The 14,473-nt window shown below is 37.2% G+C and overlaps 1 protein-coding gene across 1 annotated transcript in view; it reads right to left on the bottom strand.

The window, feature by feature from the left end:
* The window catches only part of SLC25A21 (solute carrier family 25 (mitochondrial oxoadipate carrier), member 21), a 271,929-nt gene extending 258,255 nt beyond the window's left edge, over window positions 1–13,674 (bottom strand). Inside the window, exon 1 of the mRNA XM_006752691.2 lies at window positions 13,546–13,674. The gene's annotated coding sequence lies outside the window, so the exon portion shown is untranslated. The remainder of the gene's footprint in view (window positions 1–13,545) is intronic.
* Window positions 13,675–14,473: the final 799 nt, after the last annotated feature.

Here is a 14,473-nt window from a genome sequence, read left to right as displayed (position 1 = left end):
ATAACCCCATAGGTAAATAACAGCAATTGTAATTCCAACAAAAACTTAGTACTTGTGTTTCTAAAATTTTCAATGAAATTAACGTGTTCCCTTAAACTTCTATTTTATACACGCATCTGCCTGCCTGATGTAATCAGTGTTAAGAAAAAGACCTGCTAAATACTGAGTAGGTAAAATCTTTCTTCCATAAATCATTACTTCAATGTGTTGTCACAATTCTCAAATGTCCAATTAATTAAAATCCAAGTAACAGTTGGTTTCACTCAACAACTGTCCAGCCTAGCAGGCCACTGAACGATGGCCACCCCTGCAATCTCAATAGTCCCTCCAGGCTGTCGGCGTGTCATGGCCAGAGCATGAAATCTAACTTGACAGATAATGGAAATGAGCTATTAACACAAACCAACCTGTACTCAGACCATGTTGTAATATTTCATATGTGTTTTCTGGCATAATATTATAACTTTTTTTAGTCTGTCAGGTAGCAACCCCATCCTAGAAACTATTTTTTTTTCTAATATGCTTTTCTAAATTTTATTTATTTATTTATTTATTTATTTATTTATTTATTTATTTGAGAGAGGAAGGGTAAGGGGGAAAGAGAGAGAGAGAGAGAGAGCGAGAGAGAGAGAGAGAGAGAGAGAGAGATTTGTTGTTCCACTTATGCATTCATTGGTTGATTCTTATATATGCCCTGACTGGAGATTCAGACAATGCTCTAATCATCTGGGATACCCAGTCAGGGTTATAATATGTTGTTTTGTTTTTAATGCTGAGAATTTACTTAATTCCATATTCTGCAATCCTCCTCACCCTACCTTATGTGCTCAGCAAAAGTTTCTAAAAGTTTTTTAGTAGTTGGCTCTTAGGCTGTTTCAGCTTGCCTTTTAAACAGCCCATAAGTGATAATGAGAAAGAGAATCCAATTATATCTACCTGCATAGCTCAGCTGCACACCAAGTAACATAAACAGGCATTCTTAAATCACAGCATTTCACTGGAAATGGGGCAGAACCTGTGTATTTTAACAACTTTTTACAACTAGTAACCACTACAGCATTTATTTTACTTTCTCAAAGAAAACCAGAGAAGGTTCATAATTTAAACTAAAGGGTCTTTCAGCCTTGAAGACAAAAAGCACTTCTGCTTCACACCTGAGTAATAATGCAGGGTGTGTACAGGTGAATTTAGAAGACTGGCTTCAAAGATAGTGTGTCCTAGGCTAGTCTGAAACATATGATCCTTTCCAGCCCAGAGATCATTTATTATCCAGCAAAGAAAGGCTGGGATTTTGCTCCACAAACACAGTGGTGGTCCTCAGCTTACGATGATTTATCATGTCTGCTCTGAAATGCATGACACAGACTTTTCCAAAACGGTCTCTCATATACAGACACCCACATCTGATGGTACTTGAGGTCTGATTTACTTCTGTGCCACTAAAACCAGAGAGTTTTGGTCACCTGCACACATTTTCCCTTTCAAATGTGACACTCAAAACACATTTTAGGGAGTACTTTATTTTAAACGATATATATCTGAACATATATAGCAAAAGCATCTCAAGTTTTATTGGATTAGTAACCTGATATTCATTTTTCCTCTTAGAAGGGACTGTTTTTAAGACTTAGAAGTATTGCACCCATAACACATTTTAGGCATGACTCTATTTTAAGTGATATATGTGTAGAAATAGTGAGAACTTCTCAGGGAATGTTGGATTAGTAACTAGATATGTATTTTTCCTCTAAGAAGGAGCCATCTTTACTTCAAAGTATGAATATTTTATAAGAGCACAGGAAAATATAGTTTTAATAAGAAGGCGCTTTAGCTCTGATGGAAATTTGGACACATCAGTTTAGAAGTTCCAGTTCCTACATGTGCAATTATACCTTCAAATCTACATCATGCATTCACGCAACTATAGGCAAAGCTATAGATTCTGTGGTATGTATACCTGGGTGCTCAGAACATGTAGATGAAGTCAAAGGTTCCAATTTTTAAAATTTGCTACCCTAGTGAGCTGGGATAATACAAGTCACAATCAATCAATTTTTAGAGTTAGCTGGTGTGTAGATTTACATACTTTCCTTAGATACACATGGTAGCATGAGTTTCGATGCTACGTTAGAACACAGATGGCTTATGTTAAGCTTGTCATTCTCAGCAAGGATCAGTTACAGATCCATCCCAGATAGTTTGGCATAACTGGCAAACTTGTACTCAGAGAAAACTATTCTGTAGTGCTAAATAGAAAAGAGGCAGGAAAAACTAATAAGAAATCATTAAACCAAAACCTGCTTGAAGATAATAAAAGTAACTAGACGTCTAGTAGAATATAATAAAATAATCAACATTGAAAATCAGAGTAAAGTTACTCCAGGGCATCAAATATTAATGAAAAATTTGGTTTTCTAATGCTCGATGTCTGAGCCTGTCCAGCTACATATGACAGCTACTAGTCATAATTGTCAGTTGAGCCCTTGAACTATGACTATTGTTAATTTTTTTAATGTGAATAAAATTTGACTTTACATATGTGGTTTGCATTGTATATCTGTTTTACAACAATTGATCTAATGGATAAAAGTCACAGGATGTTAAAACTGGTTGTGAACTTAGAAATCACCTTGTCCAAACTCCGCATTTTTACAAACAAGGAAATTGGGGCTTAGATAGATAAAGCAATGAGTTCTGGTTAAGCTCAGAATTAGGTGTAGATTCTTTAAAAGGCCAGTGTCTACCAATCCAGCTCTCTTCCTTGAGAGTTTCACTCAGGAAAAACAATGTCTTGTCTCAGTCACCACAATCAAAAGCACCTACTTTCAGGCAGTTTCAAAAACCTTACCTCATCTTTTGCCATATAATGTAAGAACCTTTTATCTTGACTTACAGTCATCTATGCAATTGTCTTCATTCTCTTCCTGATTCTGGTGGTGGACACTTACCAGAATCCATGCCTTTTATTCACTGTTACCAATATTTGTAGGTATTTCAATGAAGCTTTTAAATTTATGTCATGCATTAAAATAAGTTAATTAAAAAGTGAACAAGTTTGTAAGCCAAACAGATTTAATAAGCATTAAACCACAATAAAGGTTAAATCATCTTTCGCATGAGCTCCTTATCTTTCTCAGGAATTTTCTAGCTTCTACCCTTCCCTTTCTATCATCCCTCATCCCCCCCAGGCTCCATACCCAAAGTACTTCTCCTTTCTACAGTTATTTCCATATTTATGTAATTTTTACCTTAGTTAAATAACTTGTTTTTATTGTTATTGCCATGATACCAATTTTCAGTTTAATGTCCATTTCCAGATTCCCATGTCTGAGAGTCTGGAGTTGAGTTAAGATACAAATGAAAAACAGGATAAACTAGAAATCTTCCCCCAACACCGAATATTGCCCCACTGCATGGGTTGAAGCACTTCCCAAAGTGGGAAAATAGACACAAATTGACAGCAGTGGGCTCCTTTAAGGAAGAAGAAGCAATGGGTTTCTTTTTTATAAATGTATTTTATTTATTTTTTACAGAGAGGAAGGGAGAGAAAGAGGGATAGAGAGTTAAAAACATCGATGAGAGAGAAACATCGATCAGCTGCCTCCTGCATTCCCCCGACTGGGGATGTGCCCGCAACCAAGGTACATACCCTTGACCGGAATCAAACCTGGGATCCTTCAGTCCACAGGCCGACGCTCTATCCACTGAGCCAGACCAGTCAGGGCAATGGGTTTCTTTAAGGACATCTACTGATGTGTGTTTTTATACACACACAAATATACGCATACGTATATATATTTAGAGAGAGAGAGAGAGAAGGTTCTGTATCCAATATGTGGATGTAACATGGGATTCCAGGTTAAATATAGGAAAACAGCTTTCTTTTCTGAAGTATATCTCAGAAACTTTAATATGCTGATGTATAACCTGACTCTCCAAGACAGGGATGTAGTATGTAGTAAATCCTGTTTTCACAGAGTATCTTGAGAGTATCCCATAGAACACATTTGGGGAAACCTTGGACCACAGAATTTGCTTCAAGATATAAAGCCATGTCTCATGCATTGCAGTAGAAAAACAACATTTAGTTTGTCCAGTAATTTATCAACAAACGTTATTAGCTTGTTATGGATTGTACTGTAGCCCCTCCCCAAATTCATCCATTGAAGCCTAAGCCTCCCAGTGTGACTGCATTTTGGAGACAGAGTGTGGCAGGGTATTCCAACCAAGTAGTGAGGAATATACAGTCCACGCTTCCCCACAACAGGAGTCCAAATGCAAAGCTCCGTAAGCTAACTCCCAGATTTCCTAGCTATGGTTGCAGGAACCACACTGTGCGCACTCCCTGCCCTTGAACCTCCAGAAGGAAAAAGGAAGCGATCAAAAGTCAATCCCATCTACCACCCCCTATGGAGGCAGCCTTCTCTATCTGTCTCAGAGGCAATGTTTTGGTGACTAAGCCACAAAATTACACATAAAGAGCAATAATTTGACTTCTTTCTTGCCATTAAAAAAAGAAAGAAATAATTATTATGAAGATAAATAGCCTATGAATAATTGTGTTCAGAAACAGGGGTTAAGCAATATAATAATGGCACTGTCTTTGAATCATTGCAACACTCTTTATCTCAAAATCCCAAGCTCCCTATTAACCGATGCATAAAACCTGTCAATTACCCTGGCCATGTCACGGGAGTAAATAAAGGAAATGGGGCTTTCCTTATCCATAGACCTGTTCTATGTGTGCAAGAAACATAGTTTTTGCAAAGAATTAAACAAACAATTAAAATGTAAAAACATGAAGCATTTCAATTGCTATTGAAATGATATAGTCTAGAGCTGGTTAGGCCTTCTTGAAAAAATTATGTTTTCTAAACCTGAGTTTCCTAAAACATAAAATGAAAGAACAGTTTACTTGACCTCTAAAATATCCCAAAGTGCCATGATTGAATAAAAAAGTCTTTCTTGAAACTTAAATTAACTGTAAAGCTAGCTTTAAAAGTCCGTCACCTCTGACACTTTGCAATTCTAAATTTTAAGCACATCATGATATATTAAGAAAATACGCTAGTTCTACTTAAATTTCAGCCACTGCAAACCTGTCCAGCTGAGCTGTGGTTTTTATTTAATAGCAAGAAAAAGGCAAACAATGCCAACTGCTTGCTACTATTTTCTTTCTAGAAATAGGGACAAAGCCAATCTCTTTGAAGGAATGAGTCTGAAATTTGCACAAATAAACTAACTATGTCTGTGCTTATAAAATAGTAGAATATTTTATTTTAATGCTTACATATCACTGTACATGCTCACATTGTTTTCAAATACTCTGCTGTGGGGTCGGGTAACAATTGGCATTTTGATACTAATGCAGAGTAAAAATATTCAGGAAATATTTATTGCTCTTAATCTCTGTTCTTTACTGGATATGCCCAGGACCCAGAGGAAGTGGGGCTGTGGTGCCTGGCCCTTTGTCTGGGCATTTTCTCCCTACCTGTAGACAATAGTGTCCTGGAAGTGAGACTCCTGACCCTCCAGAGTTCTGCCAGGGATGTGGATCAGTGAGGAAACTTGCCTTTCAGGTGAGTGGTAGGTGTTAGGAAACCTCATTAAGTTCTGTGATTCTTTATCAATGAGGCAGATGAATTTGGAGGTTTTTTTTATGATTATAGTGGAAGCACAAACAGATCTATGTATTGCAGAAATATATCTCATTGAAGCAGACATTAGTCCATGCTACACATTGTTCTGTCTCTAATGCTGAACTAGGGTCAATTTTGTGGTAAAGCATGGTTGAATGCCAGGAGTTCACAAGAGGACGTGACTAGGAAATGTGATAACTTTGCCTATGAAAAATTATTTGTGAAGACACTTTACCCTAATTAAAGCTAATTACATTTTCAGGTACTCTTGCCTTTGGAAAAAATAAACTGGATTTACTAGATTCTAATGGTTATCAGGATTTGGAAACTAGGTAAACCTAAGAAAAAGGCCACCTCAAATATTGGTGGTCCTCAAACTATAACATTTCTCATGCCAGTAAATTTCTTTTTAATCTTGAGAAGTAACAAAGAATTGCCAAGTTTTTATTTTGCCAAGCAAGAAAAAAAATTTGTACTTTTCTACTCTCACCATTATTTCATGAAAGAAAGGTTTTAATAGTACAGAAGTAGGAAGGACACATCTTTAAAATGAGTCCTTTGACTTAATTAAAATTAATTTTATGAAGATGTACTCTTTACTTTTCTTATTTCACACCACCAATGACTTCATCCTGAATAGGCATGGTTTAGGCAACAGCATTTTGGAGTCATTGATTTACACTGTAAACCTTTTCTTAATCCTACCCTATTAGGATTTTAGAAGTAATCACAGTGTATCACATAGCTGTTGATTTGTATGTGTCCTACTGAACGAGGATAAGGATTTTTTTTCATCTTCTGACTTTAGTGTCTAAGATAATAAATTCTGTTAATCTTTTTATAAATAAATAAATAAATGAGTGAGTGAGTGAGTGAATGGATGAATGAATGAGAGAATAAATCAGTGGAAAAAATAAACAAATGAGTGAATGAAACCCAGGCACACCAAACATACTTACTCAATGCCATGTGTTAGCCTATATTTCCCTACTGGGGAAATAGATGGCTGTAGGAGCCTGGTCTCTCCGACAAAGAAAGTACATAACTGAGAGGTCAATCTTGACCTACCATTGTGGATATACAGCAGTGTTCTACACACAAACATGAATCAACTCAGAGCTTCAGATTGTAAGTTTTGGGGGGTATCCAGAGATTTCAGCAGCTATGACTCTGCATTCTGGAACCTCACAGAATTATTCACTGGTTATATATAGCCTGGGCAGGAGAATCTTGCAATGGCTTCATTTTTGCCTAAGCTTCAGGTAGTCTGGCTTCAGGTACAATGAATGCAGGGTAAACATGAGCCAAAAAAAAAAAAGAGGATCACAGTGAAATGAAAGATTGTCTCCATCCTTTCAGTTCTTGGCAGTACAGATAATGAAATAGGAAGTAGAGCATCTCTCTATTTTTATTTTTTTTTGGGGGGGAGAGTTGCCTACTAGTTGATGTTCTTAAAGATTCCTATATTTACATGATTCTTGGGCAAAAAAAAACATACTTTCCATAGTGTGGGCTTAGTCTTCAAGTTGTCATGTTTCAGGTATGAAAAACAGGATATTTAAGAAGACTTCGCTCAAATGACTGGGTATTTACAGAACATTTAGATCTGGTTACTCATCTATCATCAAGCTGTGGCTACTCAGTGTTCTCTGGATCCTTCAGTGGTATTATGGAATTTGATTTTTATCATTTTGCTATTCTATCTTTACTTGTACCTATTTAGTTTTGAAGTATCAGTTGCCTGTGCTATGGTCCATGTCTAAACACTGCTTTTGCTTATCAGGGGTTGAATGTTAGGAAATATTTGGTTAATGATAACAAGACATACTATAAGCTATTACTAATCAGCAATGTGCCTGAACTTTAAGATGTTTCTTAATCATCAACTTTTGAATTTCATGTCAATGTAGCTCACTACTTCTGGGCTATTTGGTATAAATGGCAGGCTGGGCTAAATAACAAAGATGGCATTCATATTTCTGTTTTGTAACCCTAAGATCCACATTAAATATGAACATGACATAAACAGCTGATAAAATCAAGTCACAAATCTTAAAGCATATATAAAATCTGGAATATGCAATGATAAGGAAAAGTCAAAATAGAACAAAACAACATACGAAAAATTGTAAGTGCTTAGCTTCAAACTGAAAAATGCGAATCTGTGCCTACTCTAATATTCAATAGATGACACAACTAAAGAAGTAAACACTTTTAGATAATTTTCTTTATTTCAGGTTGCAAGTAAATGGCTTAAAGTTAATGTTCTTTACTGGCAGAAACTAATTTTGGCACAATTTTTTAGTATAAAAATTTTCTCATCATAAGACCATATATTTCAAATAATATGTTCAGTATTAACTGAAAAGAGAGGATATAAATCTATCACTTTGGAAATTAACATAGTAATATAGACATTTATTCAAAAATAGTAATTTACTATTTCTGCATTTTAACCACTTATAAGATTAAAAAATAAAACTTAGTAGATAATAAATACATGCTTAAGTGTATACTATGTATAAACATTGTGAAGAGAGAAAATGAATTATGAACTACTTGACTTTCCAACTATCTACTGTATACTTCACATGGGCAATTTGCTTGTTAAGTAACTTTCTGACTTTATTCAGCATCCATACTTTGTTAGAAATTCAAGGTTCAAAGACAGATGCAATATGACTCTGTAGAACCACGTTATTCTGGTGTCCAATACTGAACTTGTCATTCCATTTCTTCTGAATGTGCTCGCATTATTACTGACTCTCCCAGGCACTGGCTGAAACCTTGAAAGTTTATCTTGATGCATCATCCCCAGTAAAAATTGCCTCTGTTCCTCTTATGTGAGCACCACCTCATGTTTGTACTCCACTGCCCCCACTTTCTCCACGTTTTTTTTTTGTTTTGTTTTGTTTTGTTTTTAACAGGAATACTCTCTCCTCAAGGCCTCCCTACTAGCCCTGTCACCTTTGGTCTCTTCACCCTTCACCTCATCCTAGAGAGCTCTTCCTTAGTACAGTTCTGATCAAGTTGGTTTCTGCTAAAGACTTCAAATTCCTACCTACTGACTATGGAAGAAAGCCTGAAATCTTTGGCCAGGCTTCTCAAGGTCCTTGCTGATCTGGTCCCAACTTATGTTTCCATTATTTTCTGATTTCTTCACTTCTCACTTCCTTCCCTTCATCTGTAGATGTCTTCATTTTCCTTGTGCCTGTAATCCCTTTTTTCTACTTCATCCTGTCCCCGGAAGGCTAGAATTCTAGGCATCCTTTAAGGCCTATTCTAGAAAGTCTTTCCAGGGCCCTCCAGTAAGAACTAATGATTATTTCTGCATCTGTACCTCCCAACTCTATCTGTAACTTTCTAAAGAGATGGATCTCATTCTACCTTATATTGGGGGCATTTTTGCACCTGTTTTATCTACTACTTTATGAGCCATTTGAAAGTTCCTTGCCTAATGCACCTTTTTGCCCTCCTTAAAACTTTGTACAATGTAGGCATTCAAAAATACTTATTGAATGAGTAAATGAGCAAAATAATTAAAAGTGACTGAAGATGGAAAAAAATAAATAAATTGAAAGGTATAACCATCAACAAAGAAGAATGCACAGCATTGAGAGGTTATAATAATGACATAACCCTAAAATAATGAGGGATAATGGCTAAGTACTTAGAAAAATTTCCCAAAGGGATTACTTTTGTATAATGGCAATTTCCTACTAAGTGATGAAAGGAAATTATCACTTGGATTGATACTAAAAGTTTTCCCTATTTTTCATTATAACTATTTCCATCCACATGGGAAAGAGCACCATGAGGACAAGTCTAAGCTATCATTCAGGTGGCTTGGTTGCCTTGTTGGTCTCTTATATTTCTGAGTTTTGTGATTTTTATCTATAGGCACTCTCAGTAGCAACTCACCATTAATCATGGGAATTTTAACTGTGGGCACATTAGAGATGACAAACCAAGATTAAAGGTGTGTGATAAATGTAGTAAAAATCCTTCTCTACTTAATTTTTCACATTTACCCATCAACAATTTCACCTCTGGTAATGAATACTTAGGCCTAAGACTATTTTTAAAGAGGGTAATCCATCTTGTGGAATGATATCTGTGAAACAACTTAAGAACTGTTGCCTGTGACGGGGTGGGACATAGAAACAGTTTCCACAAAATGAAAAAAGTAGAGGTAGTTCAAAACCAAGCTTGGTCCTACCCTTTGGTGCTGGTCAATAAAGTCGTACCAGATATAAACAAAACATTCCATTCAACGTTATGTCAACCTTCGCAAAAAGGTCATCCATCACTGTACATTAAGGTTCCGAGCACCTGTAAAATCTGATGGGCATTCTTTCAGGCCATTTTTTTTCAACTCTGTGTCTGTCAGAGATACCCCCCACTATATACATATTATTTATGTTGGGAGTAGCTTTCTAAATGTCACCCAAATGAATTAGGATCATGCTGAGCCTCAGAGTTAAGAGTCGCCATGTGCATTTATGTGTTTTCTCTCCCCGAATACTGACACATTTATATCCTTTCCCCGTCTGCTCTGGCTTTGGCTGGGATGCATAGTACAAGCAGTTTATTTTACTATGACATGGTGACAAAATAGAACTTTATTTATGTGAAGCTGGTTAAAAATGCCCTGGCCAAAAAATATGACACCAGTTAAGGAAATCTAATAAAACCTCTTGTAGAAATGGTGTAAAGTATAGAGTTTTATTTGGAACTTAATGAGGTTAGCAATGCATACTGTACCTTACTGTGTCTACCAAATAATGTCAAACTAATGTTGCTAAATGTTTTCTTAAAGTAGCTCAATCTCTGTTAATGTAGCATCCCCTCATTCATCCATTTATTCTTTCAACAAATAGAATATTTATCTCATATCTACCTTATGTAGCTGAAGAAAAATTATGTTAGCTTTCAGATATATAGACATTTAAACCGTTTTTATCAATATTTATGAGTTCTCTAAGGGGCTCAGTAGAAGTAACTCACTAATCACAGAGATAGCCATTGAAGCTGAAAGAAAAACAAACCCTGAAATTTAGTTTTATGAAATTTTTATGTTAAAATGTCTTATCATGTAACAATTATTTTTCAGAGTGACAAGTATAGATACTTTCCTCTATATGTATGATGTCATGTGGTTTGCTCTTGGTAAGAAGCTTATAAGAATAAAAGGCAAAAATTCATAGGCAGACCCAAGTTCCTGCCTCTGTATGCATTCAAACAGAAATGAAATCAGAGTTCTTCATCCCAATTTGTATTGTTTCTGAAAGGCACCACACTGAAAGGCTGAATGCATATTCAAATGATGCCATCTGCTGCTCAAAGCATTTTGGCCATCAGAGAGCCTTTGCAGGTCACAAAAGAAAGTCCATCTCACTTTAGAGACACAATACACTCTTCCATGATCAACATCCCCCTCCCATCCTTTCTCCTCTTACTTCCTGCTTCCCCCTCATTCCTGGGCCAGGTGTTGCTACCAACTAAGATCCACTTAAAGAAGGGGCACTGCAACCTGTGGAGGCCCTAGGGAGAAAGAGGTGCCTTCCTCAGGACTCATCAGGGTCCCTAGGGGAAGTGCTCACTACTGATGCAGCGGTGAACCAGGCTGACCATGCCTGGAAGCCTGATTCCTGGTTCACTCACTAACATGCTATGTGACCTTAGGTAGGGGAATCCATCTCTCTGGATTTTTATTTCTTCACCTATAACATGAGTTGTTTGGGGGTGGAGCTTAGGGTACCCCAGGCAACCTCTATAGATCCTTCCTGCCCGACAGTAGTCCTGTGACCTGGCAGACCCATTTCCAGACAAGCACCGATAGTCATCATCAACCACAACTAAAATGTCATAAAACTCCAAATTTGAGAAATCATCACATTGCCTAAACAAAACTGAACTTTGATTAGGATTTCAAATACAGCTGCTAGTATAAATGTCACATAGAAACAGCAATATTTCTCATAACAAAAATGTGCCTGTTGATTTATTTTCAATGTACCAGGTAATTCATTATGTCCACCTTAACAATTAGCATTAGTATAGACTTCTGACTATGTTAGATACTTATTTTATTATATAGATCTTGTTCTTAAAATGATATTCATTTATATAGAATTTTGCTTATGTTCAATTTATATATACCTTTCTCTTCTCAATAACTCTAGGCAAAAATCGAATATTTTCATTGGAAGTGATAAAATATAGTATTGATTACCTTGAACACATATGACATAGGATATGATTGGGTTACATGTTCCAGAGAAAAAGGAAGAAGGTCTTCAGAAATTACTTAAGGCTCTTTTTTTTCTTACTCAGGCATTAGGCATTTACACACACATAAACAGCTACTGAGGATAATTCAACTAGGTTGTTTCCAGGTGTGTTTCCCAAAGGGCCAAACTGCCAAACACCTACAACTGCCTCCATCATCCCACATCACCCAACACATGCCAGACACATATGCAAAGGGTACACCCAGCTCCCTAGCCTCCCATCTGAGATGGACGGCACTCACTCAGAAACATAGGCAACTACAGCTCCAGCAACATCCAATTTTCAATTTCGCCATATGTAATCAGTACACACACTTACTTCACATACCAAAGAGTAAAGTGGGTCTGAAAAATAGTTTCATAATTAAGAAACTATTTAAGAGACTGTCCCTTTAGGAATCTCAACAATGAAACTCCTTTGAAGTCTTCCTGCAGCATAATGTTTCATATGGTCCTTTACGCAATGAATACCAAGCACTAGTTCAGAGGCAAGCTTCCTGACACTGGAGAAATTAAGTTATTAACTGTGCCTTGTGGAAACTAGTCTCGTCACCAGGTGATGAGGCCTTACCCAGATATGGGAGACTGACAATCTCCTCCCACATACTACTGTCAGGCTCACACATGCATGTGTATAGACAGACAGACAGACAGAAACACACACACACACACACACACACACACACCTGCAAAGGAGCCACAGTTAGGAGGACACTGAGTAAAGTCACTTGGTTTTCAAGAGCTTATATGAGGCCACCATACGGTTAAGTCAGACAGAGTGAAAAGAGCCTGCAGGAAGCCTCCAGAACAAACTCGTACCAAAACTGTCTTCTGCAACCAGCTTCTTGGTAGATTAGCACACTTCTTCAGGTCTGCGTTTTAGAACTGTCTTGCTAGATTGTGCATACAGACCTCACAAACCCTTAGCCTTTTTGTTGCTTAGTAACAAAATGGCTCTACCATTCAAGATGTGGAGTAAGAAAATCACTGTGATGTACTTGTTGTGGTTGCTTCGGCTGTCAGTTGAAAATGTCTTTTGAGGGAGTCCAGCATGTGTGGCATGAACCCAAGCCTCAGTTTTGCTTTCAGTAGGTGTCGCTGTGCCCCACTCCCCCAAGGCACGCTGACTGAGGGGGCAGCCAACTCACTGCTTCCTCTGCCAAATGCCCCAATGCCTCCACCATCCTCTCTTCCTCCCTCCATCAGGAGTCCTTTGATAGAGTGAAGGCAAGTGGACTTAATTGGTTGGGCTGCTAGAACCCAAGCTTTTCCTATTGATTCTACTCACTTATATTAAGACATTTTCCTCTCCACTTTTTCTAAAACCCCAAGAAACGTCTTTAAATATTCTGATCCTCTATAATCTCCCACTGACTACCGGTGGAGGGGGTGATGCCTCACCTGCTTTTACAACCTTGGCAATAAAGCCTCGGAAGCTGAGCACGTCCAGTCTTTACTGCGTTTCCCAGGCCTAAGGGCCCGTAGGAAGGATAGGCCCTCCACAAAGCCAAAGAGAAGGAGAAGAAAGGGCATCTGTCCTCAACTGACCTGAGACACCTATAGAAAAAAATGAGAGGAAGAAAGGGCAACTCAAATTTTTTGCTAATTTTTACCTTCACGTCTTTGAATTTCCTGAATCAAGATTCCACAAATTAGAGCACAATTTCTGTTTTGTTCCAATAAACAGACCAACACATAATGGATGTTCCAGTAAAAAGCAGTTTGAATATCTATCTTCTCCTGAATATTAAGACAAGAGAAAAGACGGCATATTTGAGAACAGGTTATTGAACTGTGGACCAGAAAAATGGGCTGGAATGCTCCTTCTTCCACTTACTGATCTGAAAGTATCCAGTGGGTCACTTAATCTTTTTGGCTATTAGGTTCCCCATCTGCCCAACTGAGATAAGGACTCCCTCCCTGCTCTGCATGACTGTTCTGAGCATCAACTCAGGTGAGGTTGGTGTGAAACCTGTAAATGCCTAAGGTAGAGAGGTGCAGGGGTGTGCCTTTTTTGGTTTTGGTTTTGTTTTTAATTAAGAAGGGAAAATGGAAATCTAAATATTTAATCTAAAATACAGTCAGGTATTGATATAGCCACAATCCATTTTCACAGGTCAAATTATGTCATTCCTATTTTTATTCTTGTGAATCCTATTCCTATCTAATTATACTTTTTTTTTTCATTTCAGTAGTTTCCCACTTAACCACAGATAGCAATGTGTTTGTGACTGAGAAAGCGATCTGGAATTTACAAGACAACAATGAAGATCAAGTCAGGATTTTAAAAATTTTGTTTTCATAAAACAGAAGTATCTGTTTGGGGCTAGTGGTGAGGAGTGGAGAGAGAAGAAAATAGGTAGAAGTAATACCAGATAAATGCCTATTTTTTCAAATCATGATAACATAATAATTATTTCTATTTCTTGAGATTACCTTTTTCATATAAATCCTTATGTTGTAATGTGAACCCTGTGCTGATGTCATGTTTTTGCTGTCTCTTTTGTGTTGTATTTTATCCTCCTTGCCCCAACCTGCCAT

This window comes from Myotis davidii, unplaced genomic scaffold (genome assembly GCF_000327345.1).
Source record: "Myotis davidii unplaced genomic scaffold, ASM32734v1 scaffold730, whole genome shotgun sequence".
Taxonomy (NCBI): domain Eukaryota; kingdom Metazoa; phylum Chordata; class Mammalia; order Chiroptera; family Vespertilionidae; genus Myotis; species Myotis davidii.
The sequence above is the reverse complement of the archived record's forward strand: the minus strand, read 5'-3'. Positions and strand labels throughout refer to the sequence as shown.